Source organism: Phalacrocorax carbo, chromosome 3 (genome assembly GCF_963921805.1).
Source record: "Phalacrocorax carbo chromosome 3, bPhaCar2.1, whole genome shotgun sequence".
NCBI lineage: Eukaryota > Metazoa > Chordata > Aves > Suliformes > Phalacrocoracidae > Phalacrocorax > Phalacrocorax carbo.
Genome location: NC_087515.1, coordinates 45,322,651 through 45,347,532, shown reverse-complemented (window position 1 = coordinate 45,347,532; position 24,882 = coordinate 45,322,651). Strand labels below are relative to the sequence as shown.

The following is a 24,882-nucleotide window of genomic DNA, read 5'->3' as shown; positions in this document are numbered from 1 at the left end:
TTAAAATACATGAAGCTAATACTTCCCTCAGTGTGCTGACTTGATCTTTATGGAGTCCATTGAATGAGCACACTGAAATGTAGGGATTTGGGTCAAGCTACTGTCCTGTACAAATGACTAGCACTGAAGTACATCATCATTGTAAGGTCTGAAACCAAAAGAAAGTAAAAATACTGTAAGTTTATCAAAGCAATGTCATGTCTGAATGTTGGGTCGGTTTCTCACCGGGGGGGAAAACTTCCATAGATCCATTAACTTTTTCAGAAAGATGACTAACTACATGAGCTGTGGAGCTGGCACTGCATGATACTTACAGCATGGTGTCCATCAATGGATCTGAAAAAAAAAACATTAATAGTACCAGCCCAGTAACAGTTACAGACAGGTTGGTAATTCATTTTTTTGCTATTGTCTATTCTGCTTTGCTGCTCAGTATGTAGGTATCATCAGAATTTATTGTGGAATGAAGTGTCTGGGGAATAGGCCAATTCCTGTTATATGTTAATAATGGGCAAATGCTAAAAGTTTAGGAGTTCTTACTTGATTATTACTGGAGTAAGCTCTTGAAGCTGCAATATACATATTCCTACTGTACCAGTACATAGAGCATCTGTAAACTTGGAATTGGAAAGTCGCTCTCTTTATGGAAAAAAGAACCTGATTGACCAACATTTGAAACCATCCTGGGTGAGAAACTGAGGGGTTTTGCCTGATGTTTGTAGTTACCTGTAATTTGAATGTTCCTTAAAGTTAATTAAATTTAAGGTAGGTTGAATTCTAACATTTGTCTCTTCATACACTGAAATAATCAGGAAAAGTCTTACCTCTGCTGAAGCCAGAGGAAGCTTTGCCATGAGCTTCAATATGGAATTAATTTAACTCACAACCCTTAATGCTTTCACTTTGAGCAAGAAAGGATGTTCTGGCTGTGCTTTGACTTTGGTATTGGCTGCAGTTCCAAGTTGCAGGGATGGGTGAAAAGAATAGTATGAGGGAAAGAAATATTTAATCAAACACCCAATCTGATGAAAACTAATCTGTAAATGTATCTTTTACTCATGAAAAAAAAAAAGGAGATATAACTGGCCATAGACCTAAAATGTTGTGAATGTATCCTTAGCATGTATCTTAAATAATAATTTAAAAAGGATTCAAAATTCTGGGGGCGACGTACAAGAAAGGAGGAAGGAATATTTGTTTCTGGGCAAGTAAGAAGGTGAGGAGAGTCCTAGATACTTAGCTACATTCAGTCAAAATCAATAAGCAAGACTTAGGACAGGGACTGGAGCACGATGCCCCTTGCTCCCTCTTTCTGGCCTCATCAGTGCTGAATTCTTTCACAGGAGTGGAAAGAATTCTTCTTTTCACGGGTGCTTCTTGAGGAGGGGCAGTGAACACCTGCGGAGCTGACTGCCAGATGAGAAAGGCTTTTGGATTTGGGAGGCTTGCATCCCTCTCCCTCCCCATCCCAAGGAGGGTATTGAGTTTGCATTTCATTCCTCAGGCAAGTACAGTAGGCTTCGGTATATACTGTGGTGTTAAAAAAATGGGCAGCGTTGCTGAGAAACAAATCTCATTGCAAAACTGAGCTGTAGTTTTTAAAGGGCATGGGGAACTGGACATTCTCATGAGCCATAACATATATCAGGTCATGTGTTAAAATGCATTTTATTTTATTACCCTTTCTTTAAAAATGCTCCTTACTCCAGAGTTCACATCAGTTCTGTCTCCTTTGGTGTTCTGCAGCTGGATTAAAGAAGGGGGAGCTCACAGCATTTATTCTGTTGTTTCCACATGGCCGGCCAGAGTGTTATATCATAGCAGTAGCATAATCAAAAGAAATCATTAAGTCAAAGTCACTTTTCCTAGACTGTCCTTCTGTTCCACGTTTGAACAATTTAACACATTCATCACTTACTTTTATGCCACACATCCTTGATTTACCAAGCATGATGGACTGCAAAGCCAGGCCTTTTTATCAGAGCTTTCAGAAAACTACAACCGTACACCACCTTCCCTGTTTATTTCTCGAAGTGCCATTTCACAGTGCTCGTTTCTCTCCATGCAATATAGCAATAGGCAACATAGCAACAGCTATGGCAGATAAGTTTAACTGTAGCTTACTTAACTGGTATCATGATTTGAGACTCCAGTCTGTCAGCGGCCTGGGCTAATTATGTCAATATTAGCAACAGGACTTCAAGATTAACTTTTGTTTGATAAGCCTACACGATTCACACAAAATTCACATAATGAAATAGTGTTGAACAGCATGGTTGGCCTTTTTTCCCAGCACTTATTCCTCTGTAGCCAAGCAGTCAGTTTCCAACAGGCTTTAAAAGACATGTATACAAGACAAAGCCATTTGTGACCTTCCAGTTTATTTCTTATCAATAGCCAACAGGTGCCTCATACAGAACTCAAACTTATAAATACAGAAAGACAAACCCAACAACCTTACAACGAAATACATCAGGGACAACTTCTAATCCTCTCTGTTTTCATAGCACTGCTTCTGTTGAAAAGATGGGAGGAAAATAAGAAAGGAAAAAAAGGGGGGAGGCAGGGGGAGATGGGGGCCAGGGGTCCAAAGGGTTAAATCCTGAGATCGTGCCCCAGAGAGCTGCATAATGATTAACAATTCTTTCTTCAAATGCTAAGCATTTCCTTCTTGGTACTGGATGACAATAGAATCATAACTTCATCAAAATTACTTTGAATAGTCTCGTTAATGACACATGGGTTTGGTTTGTCCCTGCCTCAAAGTCCGATATTTTCATACCCGCCATTGAATGTGTGTTTAGATTTGTCGTCCTCATTCGTACAATACATTCATACGTATTAAATCGTCTGCTTTTGTATTTGGATGTTCAACAATTCAATAAAAGGTTAGCAACAAAAGGGGGGTAAAAGGAAGGAGAAGGATAAGATGAAGGTTTCCTTTCAGTACAAGCTAACTAAACAATGGGAAGAACAGTGTATTATATCATCTACACAAAGCAGTCTGCTCCATCCAATTCTAGTCACAGAGAACGTTTAGAAAGCACAGACCTTAAATAAGATCTGTTGAAGTACTGTGTTGCCTTTGTGGTATAGACTAGAGGCATTTTCTTCTAAAATAGCTGATTAACAGAAGCAGCTCAGTTAAGAATGGCTGCACAGCATATTCCTGTCAAGCCTCTATCTTGTATAAATATTTTTAATAGACACCTTCATCAAATATAAGAAATAAATTAAGCATTAATGCTCACCAGAGACCCTGCTAGTAGAGTGATTATCTTAGATTTAATTTAATTTGCAGATGCCATTAATTTATTTTTAATAGATCTCTAATTTAGTTTTATCTATTTCTTGTTCCATTTTTGCAGACATTAGCAGGGTGCACTTCCTTCAAAGCCCACCAGCTTTCCCCTCCCGCCTCCTTCAGGCTCTCTGCTCTCCACACAGTGTGTTTGTGTGTAAATTAGCTGGACCACTGCACTCTAAGATACCAATTAATCTTCAGATATGCCACAAGATAGAAGTTAAGTTTAGCTGAGGCACTTAAAGCAGAAAACTGTGTTACCACTGCAAGTCATCTGTTCTGTTTGGCAAAGCAGTAGCCGTGTCACATAGGAGCAGGCTGCCCTTGAAGTATCTTTTCTTCGAGTGAGTGGCAGTGGGTATTGTTGCACAGTATATAAATCTCCTTTTACCAACTCTCATTAACCACAGAATTGACTTGTAAGACATTTGTACGTGGACAGAGAGGTGAATGATGTCCTGCCTTTAACAAAGGGTATGTCAGTGCTGCAGCACATCAGCATGTTCAAAGTTTTCTGCTGTCATAGCTCAGCTGCTTATGCTTAATAGGTGTTTAAATTGGGGGGGTTTTGTGCAACTATAAAAATGAGATGGCTCCCAGAGCACCACGTCTGATAGCTTCCCGGCTAACATGAGCTCAGAGAGCCCTTTACTTGGTATTGGTCTCATTAGTTTTAGGCTTGTGCCCATGGGGTTCAGTGCATAGAAAAGCACTTCATGATTACACTATGTTCCTACAAGTATGATGTTCAGGAAGGTAGGAGATGGGGATAAATATTCTTTATCCCTTTTAGGCCAAGAAAAGTCAAGGGATGGAAGGCTGCTTTGTTCTGTTTTCGATCTGGCAACTCTGAGACAGAGGGATGGCATGACTTTTTTTTTTTTTTCTTCAGTCACACAGGAGCTTTAAGGTAGAGCTAAGAGATAAATCTAGATCTTCTGTGTCATAGTCCAGGTCTGAGCTGTAGAATTATTATTAGTTGGTTTATTACATATGAGTGATATTTGCTAAAGAGCAGTGCTGTAGTCCAGTTAGCTCTGTGCCATTGTAGTCAACATGTACTTTATCACTAGACTTTAGAAGAAGCAGCGTACACGCTCAACCATGAGAAGCCAAGAAACTGCTAATTTTATATTGATCTAGAGAATAGCCTTCTCCAGCAGTGTGTCTCATCTTCTGGCTGGGGATATCTGTAGATATAATTTTAATCAGATTTTTTCTAAAAGGGATTAAAGGGTGTTAGCTGTGGTGAGGATCATGGAACTTCTATCTTGTGGAAGCTTTTTTTTACCTCAGCAAGTTCATTTAATATAAACAGTGCTTCTATGGGGATAATTTTGACTCTTACATTCTAGGCTGGGTATGAACCAGCACCTCATAGATTCAAGGGCCTGTGTTTCCTTGTCAACCTCCTGACTCAGAAAACTGAGAATGTTCATTCATAAACTTTTCCAGTGGATGGATGGAGAAAGATATTCATAATATTTTAAAAAATACATTTGCTGTTCTTTATTTCAACGGTTTTGTCTTTTGTCCGTATCCTGACCTCAGCAAGAAAATCCAAGATCATAAGTAGGGAAGATCAAATCATTTTAATAACACAGTGCTACCATCCCTCATTGTCTAGCTTAAAAACAACGTCAATAAACCTAAAACTCTCCTAATCACAGAATCACAGAATGGTAAGGGTTGGAAGGGATCTCTGGAGCTCATCTTGTCCAACCCTCCTGCTTCAGCAGGCACACTTAGAGCAAGGGGCACAGGAACGCATCCAGGAGGGTTTTGAATGTCTCCAGGGAAGGAGACTCCACAACTTCCCTGGGCAGCCTGTTCCACTGCTCTGGCACCCTCACAGGAAAGAAGTTTTTTCTCATGTTCAGGTGGAACTTCCTATGTTCCACCTTGAGCCCATTGCCCCTTGTCCTGTCATTGGGCACTATTGAAAAGAGCCTAGTCCCATCATCCTGACACCCACCTTTTAGATATTTATAGGTATTTATGAAATTCCCCCCTCAGTCTTCTCTTCTCCAGGATAAACAACCCAAAGTCTTTCAGCCTTTCCTCATATGGGAGATGCTCCAGTCCCCTGATCATCTTCGTAGCTCTCCGCTGGACTTGCTCAAGGGGTTCCACATCCTTCTTACACTGGGGGGCCCAAAAGTGGACACAGTACTCCAAATGTGGTCTCACCAGGGCAGAGTAGAGGGGGAGGATAACCTCTTTTGATCTGCTGGCCACACTCTTTTTTAATGCATCCCAGGATACCATTGGCCTTCTTGGCCACAAGGGCACATTGCTGGCTCAGGGTCAGCTTGTTGTCCACCAGCACTCCAAGGTCCTTCTCAACAGAACAGCTTTCCAGTAGTTGAGCCCCCAGCCTGTACTCGTGCATGGGGTTGTTCCTCCCCAGGTGCAGGACCTTGCACTTGCTCTTGTTGAATTTCATGAGGTCCCCCTCAGCCCAGCTGCCCAGCCTGTCCAGGTCTTGCTGGATGGCACCACAGCCTTCTGGTGTATCAGCCACCCTTCCCAGCTTGGTATCATCAGCAAACTTGCTGATGTTACACTCTATTCCATCATCCAGGTCACTGATGAATATGTTGAACAGGACTGGACCCAGCGCAGACCCCTGGGGAACACCATTAGTGACAGGCCTCTGTTCAGACTCTGCTCCATTGATCACGACCATCTGAGTTCTGTTACTGAGCCAGTTCTCAATCCACCTCACTGTCCACTCATCCAACCCACACTTCCTCAGCTTGCCTGTGAGGAGGCTATGGAGGTAGTGTCGAATGCCTTACTGAAGTCAAGATAGACAACATCCACTGTTTTCCCTTCATCAACCCAGCCAGTCACGCCATCATAGAAGGCTATCAGGTTGGTCAAGCGTGATCTTCCCTTGGTGAATCCATGTTGACTACTTCTGATAACCTTCTTTTCTTCTACATGCCTGGAGATGACCTCCAGGATGAACTGCTCCACCACCTTTCTGGGGATAGAGGTGAGACTGACTGGCCTATAGTTCCCCAGGTCCTCCTTCTTGTCCTTTTTGATGATTGGAGTGACATTTACTGTCCTCCAGTCCTTGGGCACCTCTCCTGTACTCCACAATAATCCCTAGTCTGAAGCTAGGCTGAAGATTGTTTTATCAAGTCAAGCTCGATTAAAAATCACAGCAAGCCTGGGAAGGAGATGCTACATTTACAGGAACAAAATCCATGAGAGAACGTGGCTTACATAAGAGAATATTTTTAGAAATTAGGGTTAGTATGTGGAAGTGAACTGAATGGTAGGAGAACGGGCTCCCTTCTGATCAGCTGCATACATGCATGCTCTGTTAGAAGGCTAGGAATAATTAACATTTGTAATGGATCTGTCATAGCAATGAAGCATGTACCTCCTACAATCTCAGTCAATTTCTTATTGTTCATAGTCTTACATGAGAGAACCTCTAGTGAGGCTTTAAATGCTCACTTCACCTACTCAATTATGAGACAATCCTCAGAGAAGGGGATGGCCCACATGCTCTTTGTATGTGCTGTTCAGATTTGAGTGGTTAGTAAGTGCATAGTAGCCAAGAAATACAAATACTAATGCAAAGGAGGGAGGAAATAATGACAATGATGATATTGCTACCTACCTCAACATAATAGTAGGATTTTATCTGGCTGGTTTGTGTGTGTGTGGTGGTGATGATGATGATCCATACCATTTTTCTCCCTTTTTCCCACCACCCCCCAGTGTATGAAAGTTAGTGTTTTATATCAACATCATTCTATAACGTGTGACTTGCTTAAAAATATTTTAATGAATATACTCCAGTTAAAGTATTTACAGTTATTACTTCTGTTGCCTAGTGGTTCCTCCAGAGTAAATCTTTTCTTCTCCAGAAGAGTACGGAGGGAGAGATCCAGAATGAATTCCCTATTTAAGGAAGGATAAGGGGTTTTATGAAGCTAACCTAACTGGGTGTAGATCTATGTGATCTTCTCACACCTAATTCTTTCCTATGAGAACAGTCACTAGAAGACACCTCTCTCACACAGACCCTCTTTGCTACCCAGTTTCTGAAATAACCTATTCAGTCTTCACCCACTTAGGTATTGCTGAAGACCTACTGGGTTGCGGGCACTGTGGTTTGTCAGTTAATCTGAAGTAGTCAAGCATAAGTACATGTAAAGTAGATAGAAATCTATTCAGAGCAACCTAATATTATCAACACTCTTAAAATGAGCATAGAGCTAAGTGTACAGTCATGTAGGCAAATCATAGTTGCCTCTCTTGTACATTTTAAATCAGCTCCAGCGACAGTGGTCTGCTGAAGCTGCTCCATCCTGACAAGGAGGTCAAGGAATGCAGTCTGCATATCATGCCCAACACCAAAAACTGTAAAGAATTTCCTAATAGGAAAGCTAATTCCTGGGTAGGACTGTAAGTGACTGCAGAAACTCAAGAGCTCTGGGAGTGAGGAGCACTCTTTTGAAGACTTTACTGTAGCATGAGTTCTGTCCATATCTAGCAATGCAGTGCTAGTCTGTCTGTTGCCAGATCAGCAGGTCTCATTAGCTTCAACCCAGAAACACAAAAAGTTAAAATATTCTGAAGCAGGACGGAATTTGGTAAAAGAAGGGATGGAAGCTGTAGGGAAAAATCCCAGGTCTTAGCCAAACTGATGTGAAAGCAAATTAAAGTAAAAATAAAAAGTTTGATAGCTCTATTATGAATGCATTAGCTGTAAATATGAAATGCAGCCTGCTTAGAAGGAACTTCTGATAATGTCCACCAAGACTGGAATGAATGAGTACTCATATTGATTCCTTTGGTTGCATACAAAAGATAGGGCTTCTGGCAACATCCCATAGTGCCTTCTTCAGTGCACCTACAGGGAAGACTTGCAGAATGTCACTCTTCTCCACGGCCAATGCCAGAAGTTTTTTTTTACTGCTAGGGATTTTAAGTTTTCTCTAGATGCAAAGGTAACCTTGGAGTATGTTAAGGAGTCCTGGCTGGGATCGTTCATCTGTAGGTGGTAGCCTGTGGGTGTTTGGGATGAGAGACTGTCAATCGCTGTATCAGCCAGATATGGAAAGGGTCTCTGAAGAGGTCATGCAGCTTCAGCAGAAACCAGCAGTCAGGACAATTCCTAGCATCTTGGCACTAGAAATTGGTCTTCTGATAAATAAATAAATAAAGCCATACAAGAAAGAAGCCTGGTGTATGCAAGTGAAGACCATGGATTTTAAGAGTTGCTGAGAGTCTGAAAAGAGATTGGTTCTTGGCAAAGATTGTGTTGGTATTTGGTTTGTGAGTCCCCACTGTGCAAGGACTTATGTAAACCATAAAACTTTCCCTTAGACTCTGAACTGTGTCAACTACTGGACCAGGAATAATTTGCCTGTGGTTGTTTCACTTCACAAATATACTGTCTTTTAATATATTCTGCTGTCATATAAATGTGGGCTAGGAATTTTTCCAGTAAAACCTTGGCCATTGATCTCTCTTTAGTGCTACACAAGAATATTTGGCCATTGATTATTGCAGATGAGAAACTTGCATCACAGTATATGCTTTCAAAAAATATACACAGGCATCACAGTGAAGGCAAGACTGTCTTCTCTCCATTTGCAGAAGAAATGCGAGTTCCATTCAGGGGAGCATAAGATTATAAAAATAGCTATGCTGGTTCAACTCAGGGGCTCATTATTCACTCTGCTGTTTCCAAATGTTGCAGGATGAAGTGTCGGGGTGTATGGGACGCAGGGACCTCAGGGTTATCATGACTGCAATCAGTGGCACTTCCCTGGTCTTCTGCCTGTTCTTGTTTACCAGCATGTGAATGTACTGCAAGCAGCAGACTTCCTCTGAGTGACTGGCCGTCCTGGTGAGCTGTTGAGGTCCATGCTTTTCATCACCTTCCTCTCAACCTTCAACAACTTGGAGAGATTGGAATCTGGTAAAAGACTCCAGGCAAAGACATTCCACAAAATTATCACCTGCCTCTTCCTCTCTGATTCCAGTCTCAGACACTGGCCTCATGTTCATGTTTGGCCTCTACAATGTCAAAAAAGTATCCTCTACCAAAAGAGAAGGAAAAGGCAAGATGAGGAACTAATACCGTGTGAACTCTCCCCAAAGTAAGTACCTGTAGTTTTTTTTTTTTCCCTGTTATGACAGAAAAAAAACAAGCCTTCTACATATTCCTTTATCATCAGCATTCTCTTCTATCTGATAGCACAGTTTTGTAAGGTCACCAACTGCATACTGAAGAATGGTATGTTATGGTAAGTAACAGAAGAAACTGAATTTGATAAATTTTATTTTTCCTTTCTGCTTTGAAATGATCAGTGTTTTTTTCCCAAATGTATTTGTTGTTTAGAATGATTACCTGAGTAACTTTGAGCTATAAGTTCCTTTTGACATCTGTTCAGAGGAGGTAATAGTTTATTTGATCTGTTAGTCATGTGATAGAGTTTCTGTTCTCTTAACAGCTGAGCCATAAAAATTTTATCAGGATTCTAGGTTTTTAATCCCAGAATAGCGAATTTGAAATTGTTTTTCTAAGTGAATTGGTTGTGTTGGTTTCCACCAGAAATACCTATTTTGAAAAAGAATTTTAATCTAGACAGTCTACTTTCTGAGAATGAGAAAGTTTGTGTAAAAAATCATAAATACTTGAAAATGGAATTACAACCCTTAACTGGTTTTCAGCTTTGGCCAAATAATCTGGCCAAAACTATAAGCATTTTAGTGACAAAATACTATTATATTGTCCTATGTCCTTATTTTTCTCCCTGGGGTCTCTTCCTAAAGTCTACATTTCATACAGCATTATGTGTATTTCCTAAGAGGAGAAAGCATGCTATTTTTTGACCCCACCATTTAAAGGAGTGCAAATTCTGTGAAGCTCCAAGAATGTGCTTCAAATCCAAAATATTATTGCTTTTGGCTAAAGCATTTTGAATGGGATAGGGAGGATCCTTCCACAAAGTTTTCTGTGGGCAGGGAGTGATGAAGAAGAAATGTGGATATGTTTTCTAGTGACCACTACAGAAATATTTGCTGATATATGTCCGATATGCCTGTTCTGTGCAGAATGCCAATGGCAAATTGAACTAAGGCAAAACTGAACTAAAACTGGTATCCATGCAAATATCTGTAAGCAGCATGTTTCAGCTTGTCTTTAGCTCTTCTGTGCGCTAATCTGAACTCAATACTCTTCCCAGTTGTGTTTATTATGCCTGTTGAACAACAGAGTTGTCCAGAATGCAGTCTAATTTATTTTAAATCCTGAAGAATAAGGGGGATTTTACTCTGACATGGTGATTAATTGTAAATCCTTAAGTCCATTATGGGCTAGAAGTGTTCAAAATCGTTCTTGATGAACTACTGAACTGATTATTTCCTTTTTTCCTGTTCCTGAACTGATCAGGTTTTCTATTAATATATTAATGGCTCAAAAATCCTTCTAAATCTTGCCAATAAAAAAATAAATTACAAAGTTTTTTTTATGAAACATCCCCGGCTTCTATTTCTTTAAGAATCTGATATCTTTTAAGGCATTTGATTTGTCTGTTTAGGTAAGTCTTCTGTTTCTACACTGTGGTAAAGTAATTCAGTCTGTTAAAATGAGAAAATAACCAAAAGCATCTAACCCATAATGACTTGCGATATTACTTTTCAGCATGGATAATTATCCATGTACTATTTGTGAAGTATTTAGGATTCATAAACATCTTCAGGGCTAAAAACATGTCATGTAGATACACATATGCAGTTAATAATAAACCACAAATAATAAACAAATGAGCTGACAGTGCTTATGACAAAATTATTCACTATTTTTTGTGGTATTTAACCAAGTCTTCTTAGGATCTATAAATAACTGCTGACTTACAGATTCTGAAGGCCATGTAGAACTGTTGGATCATTTTTCTGGTTTCCTAGGTAGTGTAGACTGGGTACTCATACCTAGTTATGCTGGATGATGATTATAGCTGTGTACATTTATTGTTTTAATTCTGCTGAACATAGGCTGAAAAGCTTTAAATAAAAGTAGAAAAAAAAACTGTTATAGTAATTGATAAGGCCTAATGAGAGAAAAATGAATGTTTAGTATAGAAGTCTTGTATTTAAGCAGTGCAACGGTCATGTCATAGTTAAAATTTCCTCCATATACAAGGTGGATGGGTTTAGGGAATTTCTTATTCTATCATGTAGAATCATGGTGGGAAATAGATTCCAGAGAAGAATGACAGTTGTTTCTCTATAGCAAATGTGATTGTTAATGGAAAGAAATGCAAGACAGCCATCTGTTGGATTGTACAGCAACATGCTTGGTTTCCAGGTCCCAGTGTGGGCTGCCGGTAGCCCAGAAAGAAACAAGTACCGTGTTCATTGCAAGGGCAGATGGTGTTTGTGGACAGTCTAAATTCAGGCGGGGCATAAGTCCACTAAAGGAAATGTACACATGTGAAAATGCGTCCTGGAAGTGCTGCAGACATCTGGGATTCTGTGAAAGATTTGTCATCAGCATGTTACTGGTTGTACAGAGGTTTTCTGCATCTTTTCACCAGTAACAATTCTATGCTGCAGGACTATGTGGCCAGCTGCTATCAAAAGTGATGGATTCAGCACTGATCTGCTTGGGGAGAGCAAACACACAGCGGATCTCAACACGCATATCAGTGTAGAACAGAAGACTAGCTTGTCCCTGGACTTGTATGGCACCTTCAGGTATGTATCGTAAAGAACATACTAGTGAAGATCACAATCATATTTATCTTTAAAAGGTTGGGTTTAGTGTAAGGTTTGGATTAGATCTCTTGGATCCTTATATTTTGTATATTACTGGCTTTTATTAAAAACCTTTTCCATCACAGTGATCAATAGGTGATACAATCAGTAACTGGGACTTTGTTTGTCCCAGATCTACTGATCCATATTTACAATTTGATAAATTAGCCCAGTTGCATGTGATTGGTGTTCATGCGGAGGGTCTAAGCCAGTATATCTTCTTTCCCAACTGAGATACTCTGCCAGACTTCTATTTTGAACTGATTTTTTACCTTTCTTAGATCTGGGGCCACTTAGATAGACTTAGTTCCCAATACCAAGGAGGTAATGTCACTCTGCTGTTTGCCTCCAGACTTTTTTAGTAGCTAGAGACAAAATAGTTGATATACTGGCTCCCCCTCTTACCACAGTCTTCAGTGGCTGAAGCAACATGCTTGAGCACATGTTACCTCTCTTCCAGGTGACAATAACACAAAGGAGAACTCTTGGTATGATACCATCGCACTGAGTGTTTGGGCAGCTATTTTGTAAGCCTTTCATGTATTGCTGCTGTCACAAGCCATTACAGCTGCATGCTGGTACTCAGGAATAAGCTCAGAACCACAGTGAATTCAATGAAAATATCATCTCTGTTTTTATCTGGCATAAACTGTGCTGTTTCAGAGAGCTCCCTGGCATGCCTTTTTTTTTTTTTTTTTTTTTGTCCCTGCTGTGGCCAATTACACTTAAAGCTAGAAAAAATTGAGTCAGTGTTGAAAATCATACCTTACATGTTCCTCTGAGGAAAAATAGATTGGATTTCAATTGCAAATTAGAGCAAAGTAAAAGGTCACTTGTTAATTCTAATGTAATTTAAAATGGGTGTAAGTTAATTTTGTTTCTTTCTCTGTCTTTAAGTTCTGTCACATGTTCTTTTGTAGGTCAGTGAAATCTCGAGACTGGACAACAGCCAGTGGTTGTAAAAGGTAAAGGGGAGCGGGCCAAGGCTGTCTGAACCATAAGAAAGCTCCCTAAATAACTGGTTATGCTAAATAACGAAGCAGAAGGCTATACAGGTTGATCTGCACTAATGATTTGTTTGCCAAGTTTTGTGCCAAACATCCATGGTGAATATTTGACACGTGATTGCTTTGGTGGAGATATTCAAATTGTTTGCAGACACTGAGGATTTGACCACTGCTTTCCATGCGATAATCATAAGTCTTTATATTCTGAATTCCTGTGCTGTGTTTTTTTCCCCCGGTAATTTGGCTTAGACTGTGACAGCTTCTGACTGTGATGTGTTTATTCCATATGTTATCAGCAGCAGATTCATATTACGTTCTAAGTAAGGTTCAGCTGATACCAAACTGACGCAGCTGGAAGGATGAGGGTACTAGCTGGGGTAGGCCAGCTTGTTAGCATCCCTACAGATCTTACTGTGAGCTTAATGCCTGCCACTCAGCTTGTAACTTCCTGAGAATTTTAAAATTACATAGGCAGAATTTATTAATTAGAAATGCTATAGTCCCTAGCAGAGGATCAGAGTTACTCTTTGATATGACCACGTACCCTTGATATGCAAAAATGTTCACAGTCTGTATAGGAGATAAGTCTTGTGGTCTCTGTCCAAACTCAGTGAACAATTCAGCTGGAAAGGTATTCCAGTTTCAGTATATGCAACTATTAGAATAGGAGTAATCCTCATGTCTCACTTGCTAATAAAGAGTCTTCTTACCTGAACACAAGGCCCCTAAAAGGATAGAAGAAAAAGGGAGATGCCTGAGAAATTGTGTGCTGTTTTTAAGGGAAGCTGGCCTTTCTGCTGTGTAAGGTTTTATTCTTGCTTAGTCAGCAAATTGTAACAAAAATGGTCGAGTCTGGTTATGGTTTTATGAATTTCATGACCTTGCCTCCATTTTAATCTATAAAGCCTGGATTTTTCCCTTTAATTTCAATGTTCTGGTTTTGAAATTGCTGACTGCTGCTGTTTAGGAATATTCACTTGCAGAAGCTCCTGGGGGAGAGGGACTAATTGTGTGATTTTCCTAGTAAATGAACTGTAAATTGTAGTTTCTGTAATACATTTGTGGCACTTTGCTGTAAAATCATTTGAACAGGCAATTGTTTGACCCAAGATGTTTATTAATTTTTTAGATAGTACAAATCATTTTCAGTATTAAGGACGCTCCAGTAATTGAAGACATACATTTGGATTTCTAGTCATGATGCTCCACATTAACCCACTATACAACTGGCATAAACCAAGCCAAAGCAGAAATTAAAACCAACACAGATTATGTGTATATATATGTTATGTGTGTGTATATGTGTGTGTGTGTATTTTTGCTGTCTTTTCATTTTAAAGTGTGGAGAGAGAGAGAGATGTTACCCACTGTATTCTTGGGACACTCTAACATTGCCATTATTATTAAAGTAAGAAATGAAATGGGTATATTTTTGGATGTTGAAGCATATCTATGTGAGAGCTGGCTACAGTTCAAAGGCTTGATAGCCACAATTGCTGTCTGTGCAGCAGCAGATCTGCAGCTGCCACACAGACACCACTTTTCAGCAGTTCTCTGGCAAAAGGAATTGTGACCCAAGTCATTCATGATATTCTGTTTCTTCACCTGCAAATGAGAACATTTCCTGTCGATTTTAGACTTCAACCAAGTGCCATGCTGTACTAAGCCAGCTGTATTTTCTCACTCAATTTATAGCACATAACATGACCTGCTTCTCAAAAATCTGAGTAGTGTAAGCGAAGAGCATGTTCTTTCATAACCACTTTACTCTGTCCTTTCCTACAGAGTCACATTTGCTTGTATTTAAAGCTGACAAGTAGTGATATTTCAGCATGTTATGAAAGTCTCTGATACATCAGACAAGTAAAGGTTCTTGATTTTGCCAAAGCCCACTTCTCTGGCAGCGTAAAAAGCCTCGAAGCAGGTGGAAATAGGTGCAGAGAGGATGCTGCGAGTTCGCTGTGAGTTTTTCCTCTTTTTTTCTCTCTCTCTTTTTTTTTTTTCTCATTGACCACTTTAGGCTTAAGGTGCTGTTGAGTAAAAGTGCTTTATTCAGTATCAGGTGCGAGCCAGCTGTGATTGGCAAGAGCTTTTCAGAAGGATTCAGCTCCTGTCTGGCAAGTTCAACCTTTAAGGTTCTTGTCTTCATATGCAGTCAGATTGTACAGTCATGAAGCTCCTCCAATTTCCAACACTGAAACAGTATTTTAATGGCCTTGTTTTATCAACCAGAAGTTGGCATAAAACCCTCCTTGAGCCTTCCCTGCAAAGGAACTGAACCTCTGTGATTCAGGAAAGGCTTCTGGCAATGTTTAGGGTATCAGGATTTATGTGCTGCCTTTATACTTCCTTTGGAAAAATTTAGTTTCATCAAAGTAATATTTTTTGCAGGACTATTTCCATCCCAGCTATACCAAGTATACTATATATTGACAGATAACGTTTGTAAACGTTTCCAAAAAATCAATTAATTGATTTGTTTGCATTTTCTGATTTACTTTTGACTTTCTTGTTTCCTTTCGACAGAATATTATTCTTTCTTTTCAGGTTTAATATCAAATTATTAAAGGCATTTCAGAATTGCCAGTCTGTTTAGTATTTCAAGGTAATGAATTTTTATCCAAAATTAGGACAAAATAAAATTTTGAAAAGTCAGGCTATCCAACAAAATGGAAATTCTGCAGCTGTTTTCAAGTTCCTGACTGTGCTTTTGACCTCGAAGGACCTGATTCAGTGCCCACCAAAACAAACAGGAATCTTTCTCTCAGACTGAATTACTTTGGACTCAACCTTAAGTCCAAAGAATTTTCAAACTGATTATAGAGACCAAAAGGTGTTTTTTTTCTTTCTTTAAAAATTTTAAATATTTCTGGTGCTATCTTCTTTGAAAACCCAACTGACAGGAGGAAATGTGTGCTGAACATCTGTATTTAATTCAAGATGAGAAAGTGAGAGGGCTGCTAGTTTCTACACTGAATCCTGACTATGCCAGAGGATTAATTTGGTAGAATCAGCTGTGAATCATTGCTTGGCTCCAATGCCAAATTACTGGATCTCTACAAACATTGTGATGTTAAATGTTCAGGAACTATGTCATTCGGTGAGGCACGAGGCGGTAGCAACGGTAATTCCTGCGATTGGGCGCTAGATTGGGGTAGAAAAGGGGGTTTCTTGTGCCAGGGAACCCGATAAAGAGCCCGGTGGGGCCCTCGCGCCAAAAAAAAAAAAACAAACTAAAGCGGCTGCTCTCGCGAGCGAGGCAGTCGGGGCGTGGGCGTTGCTGGGGCAACCGCGGGAGATTTAAACGCGGAGATCCCGGAAGCAGTCCTTAGTCGGTGGGGCACGCAGCGGCAGCAAGGGTAAGTCCTGCGACTGGGCGCTAGATTGGGGTAGGAAAGGTGGTTTCTTGTGCCAGGGAACCCGATAAAGAGCCTGGTGGGGCCCTCGCGCAAAAAAAACACAACCGGCTGCTCTCGCGAGCGAGATTTAAATGGGCCCCTAGGGAGCGCTAGCGATTAGGAGCGTGGCGCGGCAATTTGCGCAGGCAGAGCGAGCAGGCAGCTGCCGAGCTCTCCTTGAAAAGACTCTGCACTCTCCTGGAAAAGACTTAGCCACGATTTCCACTCGGACAAGAGCCATCACCAGAAGGGATGTGGCAACACAGACGGGACTCCCACTAAAGCATGCGGCCACCCAGGTCTCTGGCTGCAGGGAGTGCCAGAGCCTTGCTCTGGTCATGGAGGGCTCCCAAGACAACACCTGCGTGAGGTGCGAGCAGGTGGAGGATCTGCTCAGCATGGTGGCAGAGCTGAAAGAAGTCGTCACAAGACTGAGGAGTATCAGGGAATGCAAGAGGGAGATAGACTGGTGGAACCACTCCCACTGTACTATCCCTGAGATGAGCAGACCAGATGGAAGCATCAAGAGAAGGAGTGGCTCCCCTGCCCTTGTGCCACCAGGCAGAGGGAGGGGACCCAAGAGATGGAGAAGGATGGATGCAGATCCCCACTTGGCGCAGCAAGCAAATCCTCCCCCAACCGACTTTGCCCCCCAAGGTGCCCTAACAAAATAGGTATGAGGCTCTGGAACACGAGGGCAAGGAATATGAAGATACAGACAGTGATCCACCCAAGGGGTTGACTAGGGGGAACCAGTCAGCCTCGCACATTAAAACGGCCACTGGTAAGAAAAAAAAGAAGGGTAATTGTCATAGGTGACTGACTCCTGAGGGGAGCAGAGGGCCAGATATGCTGACCGGACCCATCCCGCAAGGAAGTCTGCTGCCTCCCTGGGGCAAGGATAAGAGACATTACCAGGAGGCTCCCTAGGCTGGTAAAAGTATCCAATTATTATCCACTAGTGGTTGTTCAGGTCGGCAGTGATGAGGTAGCTGAGAGAAGTGCAAAGACAATCAAAAGGGACTTTAGAGAACTGGGGAGATTACTTGAAGGAGCAGGAGTGCAGGTAGTGTTTTCCTCCATCCTGTCGGTAGCTGGGAGGCATATGGAAAGGAACAGGAAGTCCTATCTCATTAACATGTGGCTCAGAGGCTGGTGCCAGTGGTGGAATTTTGGTTTTTTTGATCATGGGGCAATTTACATGGTACTAGGCCTGCTGGAGACAGATGGGGTTCACTTGTCGCAAAGGGGGAAAAGGATCCTGGCTCAGGAGTTAGCAGGCCTCATTGAGAGAGCTTTAAACTAGATGGGAAGGGGATAAAACTAGATGGGAAGGGGATAAAACCAGGCTTGATAGGGATGAGCCTAGGGGTGGCATGCTTGTGTTGGAAAAGAGATCAATAGCTCAACTGAAGTGCATTTACACCAATGCACACAGCATGGGCAATAAACAGGAGGAGCTGGAAGCCATTGCATGCCAGGGAAACTATGATGTGGCTGCCATCATGGAAATGTGGTGGGATGACTCACACAAGTGGAGTGCTGCAATGGATGGCTACAAACTCTTTAAAAGGGACAGCCAAGGAAGGAGAGGTGGAGAGGTAGCCTTGTGTGTTAGAGAGTGTTTTGACTGTCTGGAACTCAATGACGGTGATGATATGGTTGAGTGCTTATGGGTAAGGATCGGGGAAGGCTAATAAGGCAGATATCCTGGTGGGAGTCTGTTATAGACCACACAACCAGGATAAGGAGACAGATGAAGTACTCTACAAGCGGTTGGCTGAAGTCTCACAATCTCTAGCCCTTTTTCTTGTGGGAGACTTACAACTTACCAGATATCTGCTGGAAGTAAAACACAGCAGAGAGAAAGCAGTCTCAGAGGTTCCTGGAGCGTGTGGGAGAACTTCCTGACGCAGCTGGTAAGTGAGCCAACCAGGGGAGATGCCCCACTGGTCCTGCTCTTTATGAACAGAGAAGGCCTGGTGGGTGATGTGGTGGTCGGAGGCTGTCTTGGGCTCAGCGACCATGACATGATAGTTTTCAGTTCTTGGAGAAGTAAGGAAGGGGGTCAACAAAACTGCTACCCTGAAGTTTAGAAGGGCAGACTTTGGATTGTTAAGGAGTCTGGTTAACAGAGTCCCTTGCGAGGCAGTCCTGAAGGGCAAAGGAGTCCAGGAAGGCTGGATCTTATTAAACAAGGAAGTCTCAAAGACGCAGGAGCAGGCCGTCGCCATGTGCCGTAAGTCAAGCAGGCAGGGGAGGAGACTGGCTTGGTTGAATAGTGAGCTTTGACTAGAACTCAAGAGAAAAAGGAGAGCTTACTGCCTTTGGAAGAATAGGCAGGTGACTCAGGAGGACTACAAGGATGTTGTGAGGTTATGCAGGGAAAAGGTTAGAAATGCAAAGGCCCAGCTGGAACTTAAAATGGCCGCCAATATTAAAGATAACAAAAAATGTTTTTATAAATATATCAGTGACAAAAGGAGGGCCAGTGAGAATCTCCTTCCTTTGTTGAATGCAGAAGGTAACCTTTCTATTAAAGGTGAGTAGAATGCTGAGGTACTTAATGCTTTCTTTGCCTCAGTCTTTAATAGTCAGACTGGTCATTCTGGGGGTTTTCAGGCCCCTGTGCTGGGAGATGGAGATAGTAGGCAGAATGAAGTCCCAGTTGTTGAAGAGGTGGCAGTCACCAACCTTCTCCTTCACCTGTATGTTCACAAGTCCAAGGGACCAGATGGGGTCCACCCGAGGATACTGAGGGAGCTGAGAGAGGAGCTCGCCAAACCACTCTCCATTTATCAGCAGTCCTGGTCCACCGGGGAGGTCCCAGATGACTGGAAGCTAGCAAATGTGATGCCCCTCTACAAGAAGGGTTTGGAAGTGAGGATCCGGGGAACTACAGGCCTGTCAGCCTGACCTCAGTGCCAGGAAAGGTCATGGAGCAGATCATCTTGAATGCCATTACATGGCACATGTGGGACAGCCAGGGGATCAGGCTCAGGCAGCATGGGTTTATGAAAGGGAGGGCCTGCCTCACTAATCTGGTCTCCTTCTATGATAAGGTGACCCACTTAGCGGATATGGGGAAGGCTGTGGACGTTGTCTACTTGGACTTTAGTAAGACCTTTGATGTTGTCTCCTACAGCATTCTCCTGGAGAAGCTGGCTGCTCACGTCTTGGACAAGTGTACCCTGCGCTGGATTAAAAACTGGCTGGACGGCCAAGCCCGGAGAGTGGTGGTGAATGGAGTCAAATCCAGTTGGCAGTCAGTCACAAGTGGTGGTCCCCAGGCCACAGTGGTGGGGCCAGTCCTGTTCAATATCTTCATTGATGATCTGGATGAGGGGATCCAGTGCACCCTCAGTAAGTTTGCAGATGACGCCAAGTTGGGTGGGCATGTTGATCTCCTCGAGGGCAGGAAGGCTCTGCAGAGGGACCTGGACAGGCTGGATTGATGGGCTGAGGTCAATTGTATGAGATTCAACAAGGCTAAGTGCTGGGTCCTGCACTTTGGTCACAACAACCCCATGCAACACTACAGGCTTGGGGAGGAGTGGCTGGAAGGCTGCCTGGTGGAAAAGGACCTGGGAGTGTTGGTTGACAGCTGCCTGAACGTGAGCCAGCAGTGTGCTCAGGCAGCCAAGAAAGCCAATGGCATCCTGGCTTGTATCAGGAATAGTGTGGTGAGCAGAATCAGGGAAGCGATGGTGCCCCTGTACTCGGCAGTGGCAAGGCTACTCCTCGAATACTGTGTTCAGTTTTGGGCCCCTCACTACAAGACAAAATAGAGTTGCTGGAGCATGTCCAAAGAAGGGCAACGAAGTTGGTTAAGGGTCTAGAGAACAAGTCTTATGAGGAGAGGCTGAGGGAGCTGGGGTTGTTTAGTCTGGAGAAGAGGAGGCTGAGGGGAGACCTTATCACGCTCTACAACTACCTGAAAGAAGGTTGTAGCAAGGTGGGGGTTAGATTCTTCTCCCTAGTAACAAGCAATAAGACGAGAGGAAATGGCCTCAAGCTGCACCAGGGGAAGTTTAGGTTGGACATTAGGAAAAATTTCTTCACCGAAATGGTTGTCAAGCATTGGAACAGGCTGCCCAGGGAAGTGGTTGAGTCTCCGTCCCTGGAGGTATTTAAAAGAAGGGTAGACGTGGTGCTTGAGGATATGGTTTAGTGGTGGACTTGACAGTGATAGGTTAGCAGTTGGACTCGATGATCTTAAGGGTCTTTTCCAACCTTAATGATTCTATGATATTTTATAAATATTGAAGACTTTGATACAGATCGCTTCTTTTCTTTTTTTAGGGATCGAACAGATGTCCTGTGACATCCAGTATGTGTTGGGGTATTGAATATGTAGTGGAAATGGAGCACAGGATTAACACTGGTCACATGTCAATATTCAGTTATACTTCTCAAGTGGTTCACTGCTGGTTCTGAACACTCGAGCATGCTCTTTGTGCCACCAGAAGTACTTCAGGATGAGAGGCCACATCACCTCCTCTTTTACATCTGCATGAACTTCTTTGTCTATTCAAGGTAACACAGGTAGAAGTTATAAGAAATTATCATATACAAAGTGCTTCTCTCATGGCCAGCTATAATGGGGGGCCTGGTGCTCAGCTCTGCCTTGCTCTGTGGAACACAATGAACAAAGAGGAAATAAAGCCTCTCACTCCTCAGCCATTCAAGCTGAGCACAGAGCATCAAGCCCCACTTTTTAATTTATAACTTGTGTCACCCAAGTCAGCAAATGTGACTGACATATAGAGGGAGGAGATGGTGCTTCTACAGAACAGTTTTTTAGAATGGAACCATATGCTGGTGACCAGCTGATTTTCTTAAAAACTTAGTGGTACATTGTTGAAAAAGGCACAAGAAATTTTTATGATATATGCTGTGTTCCACTTCTGCCATTGCACTTTTGTGACATGTGCTTCTTTTGGACTGACTTAAAATGTAGGGGATTTCTTTTGTACAATCTTTGGTAGATACTCAAGTTAGATGTTTGGTTTGCAGCTTATTCCTGCAGATAGGGAACCTAGGCACTTGTTTCTTTCATTCCCAAAGCTCTTTTATCAGGCTTTTGCAGCTTGTTTAGGCTATCTTCACAATACTCATATGTTAGTTTTGTGGGGTTTTATTTATAAAAAGTGATATTTTTACTTGAGAGGCTGAAAGTTACCTCTGATAAGACTCCTCAATAAAGCTCTATAAATTCTCAGAGTTTGCCTCAGGGACAAACTCTTGGGAGAAAATATGGCCAGAGTGAAGGTGGCTTCTCTCTGCCTCCCCTGCTCCTTGCCAACATTTTTGGTGGCCCACGTGGGCCCATTCCAAAAAGCACAAGACAATTTCTACCATACTGAGAGTGATTTTAAGTTCATGTGCTCCTCCCAGTTTAGAAGTGCTAGGAATCAGGTCTTTTATGTGTGGTGTATTGTGAACTCACCAGCCATGAAAATTTGGCAGTATTTTTTTTTCATGTTTCATGTGTCTTCTGCCCTCTGATCAGAAAGATAATCTCATTCATAAAGAAAGAATAAGGTGGAGAGGTGATTTAATAAAACCTTTTCTTGAAATTTCTAAACAGTTGAAAGATAGCAAAACTGAGTTTCCACTGGAAATCATATTTTTTGCAAGCACTCGGCTTGTGCACATTTTCACCATGCTTTCAAAAGAAAATGATGGTGCAAAGCAAAAATCATCCCAGGACTCCCTTATAAATCATTTGGTTTCCATCTCAAATTAGGTTTTTTTCTTGTCATGTTAACATTATTTTAACTAGAGCACTGGAGCTCCTAAGGAAGCACAAATAATTGCAGGACTATGTATCATACACATTCACAGCCAACAGAGGTCAGCACAAGCTTGTTCATCTGAGCAGTTTTCAAGTCCTTCATTTGTTCAGGTTTACATAACAGGTTTTTGATGAAGATGAAAATGAGCCTTTATGTCTGTGATATCTTACTAGACAAGAAGATTCTTGGGAACTTAAAAAAGCTGATGAGCACAAAGCATATGCTTGTGCTAACATCTTTATGCCACATAGTGTGCCAGAAAAAGTTCCACTTCATGTTGGTTCTAGGTTTGGGAGCATTGCTCAGCAACTGGCAAGGGACTGGAATGAGAGGAATAGCTACACTAAGTGCTCTTCCAGGTTTTGATTAAAGTTTGTGCCTCGTTGAGATCTGTTTGACCTTAATCCTACTGGTTATGAAGCTCAAGCTGCTAAGAGTGAGCTCCAGGAAAGCTACAGCAAAGAGCCTACACCTTGCAATGTGTTATTTCAGTGTCTCATTTGGGCCTAATATTAATGAGCCACAGTGAAATGCCCTCTTAAAAAAATATATAAATAGTCTTCAGTTAAGGAGATTTTAAACAGGTTTCGAAGGCTACATTCTGTGGCTTTATAACTGATTTTACAATATGATACACTTATTTCAAAAAAACCCATGCTGTAAACTGCTAAAAATGGAAAGTATAACAAAACTCTGAGGAGTAGAAGGTTCAGGAAGTTCTGAACTTATTTTCTCAAACTAGTACTTCTGTATCCTTCTGCATCTGTTTCACTGAAAAAGTTTCCTTAGAGGAACATGAATAAAATTTTATTTGGCTGTAGTGTGGAAGAGTGAAAGACAGTGAATCTAGTGGTTTAAGTCCCTGCTGCAGAAAGGGGCTGAGAATCTCTGTTATGAATCTGACCTTCTGTCTCCCTCTATAAAAACGGTCTATCAGTTATGGGATCTTCTCCCTCTAGAGACAAATTCAAAAGGTAAAAAAAAATGGTAACTAGAACAAGTTTAAGTGTTTGTTTAGGAAAAAAAACTTTCTAAACAATTTTGGTTTTGACCCAAAAGAAATATTGAAGCATAGAAAAATTCTATGAAATATGGTTTTAGTTCCCTAGACAGCAGAAATAGTAATGTGAACTGCTTCTTATCTGTAACTAAGCTATGAAAATAAAATTCAAGTGTAGAAGGTCAGTGGAAAATTAAAAATGCAATTTATTCACTTGTTTTTTTAGAAGAAACACTGAAACTCAGTCTCAGAGGATAATAAATATTACAAAATGCTGCATAACCAGAATTGCCAAGGCTTTCAGGTTCAACATGGATCTCACTATATTGGTTGTTTAACTTGAAGCCTGGTTGCCATAGCCATTTATCATCTGAAAATCTCAGCTTTCATTAAGACACCATTTTATTGCCTTTGTGCCTGTAGAGGAACACATGAAAATACAAAAAGCACTGACTCAAGTGTTTCGCTACTATCATTAAAAAAAAAAAACCAAACAAAAAAAGAAGCTAATATCACAAAGTCCCGTTTCTCCAGGAGCTGGGGCCACAGGAGAAATCATTAAATGCTATTAGACTGTTGATAAAACTGTGACAGTTGGCAGTGCTAAGTGTGGGAAGAGAATCCTCTCACAGTATCTAGCTCAAAGATGAGTCCAGTAAATGCATATTAAGAGTACCAGCTTTGAACTTACTAGAAAACCTTCATAGTCCTGGTGAATGATTTAGGAAATCCCAGTATCTGATAAAATATACCCTCCATCAGAATCCAGCATCATCACATATGCCCTGAGGTCTGAACAAAACTATAAACAAGGCAGTATCCTGACTTCTGTTGCCCCATCAGCTAGTGTTATCCCAAAAGTCTTTGCTTTTTACTGCTCTTAACTCCATAATAGTTGGCTATCTTGTACCATTACAAGATAGCAAGACAACCTGGATTTTATTGAAGTTGATGCTGAGGGACAGAGGTGTGCTGTGAGGTCTTAGAAAGACCATGACAAACCTGGAAAGAAGACTCACTGGAATCCAAACTGTAACCATATTTAATAATAATGACTTGAGAAATGTTATAAGAATGGTATGGAATTTTGCTCTATCTTATAAACAATTCTCAGCCTTACCTTTACACTGTGAGTAGCTGTATTGATTTGATAAGAAATATTCAAATTATGTATATAACTGTAGGAAGGCAGGGATGTTTGCAAGAAGTTTTGTCTGGTATTCTGGGACGGACTAGTTAGAAAGACTTAATTCAAAGGTGTTTTGTGTTATCAAAAGGTCACAATATTGAACAGTGGTTTGAGTTCTTGTAAAGTCCACTGACAATTCTAACTAAGCATAATTGGAAAAAAGGAAATATGTGGATGATTTGCTTGCTATTCTATACGATATGAAATCTGGGATTTATCTTCAATTATAATGCTTCTTGAGGTTCATTAAAGTATTGCCCTAAGCATCATGTGGAAGGTGGGTTTGGCCTGAAACTTCTCATGATTGATGTCAGGATGGATATCTAACTTTCTTGTCAAGTTTCAGTAAGACACAGTGAATTAAGCTGGTAAAAACACAAGCAACCTTAAACT

At 41.4% G+C, this 24,882-nt stretch overlaps 1 protein-coding gene across 13 annotated transcripts in view; it reads left to right on the top strand.

The window, feature by feature from the left end:
* The window catches only part of SPTLC3 (serine palmitoyltransferase long chain base subunit 3), a 303,012-nt gene that overhangs the window by 176,067 nt on the left and 102,063 nt on the right, over positions 1 to 24,882 (top strand). For 8 of the 13 annotated variants that reach the window (XM_064446775.1, XM_064446764.1, XM_064446774.1 and 5 more), the window contains 7 exons: positions 9,036 to 9,438; positions 11,897 to 12,037; positions 13,018 to 13,062; positions 14,890 to 15,065; positions 15,652 to 16,228; positions 19,648 to 19,865; positions 20,805 to 21,038. The gene's annotated coding sequence lies outside the window, so the exon portion shown is untranslated. Of the gene's footprint in view, positions 1 to 9,035; positions 9,439 to 11,896; positions 12,038 to 13,017; positions 13,063 to 14,889; positions 15,066 to 15,651; positions 16,229 to 16,258; positions 16,464 to 19,647; positions 19,866 to 20,804; positions 21,039 to 24,882 lie in introns of those variants that run through there. The other 5 variants (XM_064446772.1, XM_064446765.1, XM_064446767.1 and 2 more) reach the window with 5 other exon arrangements.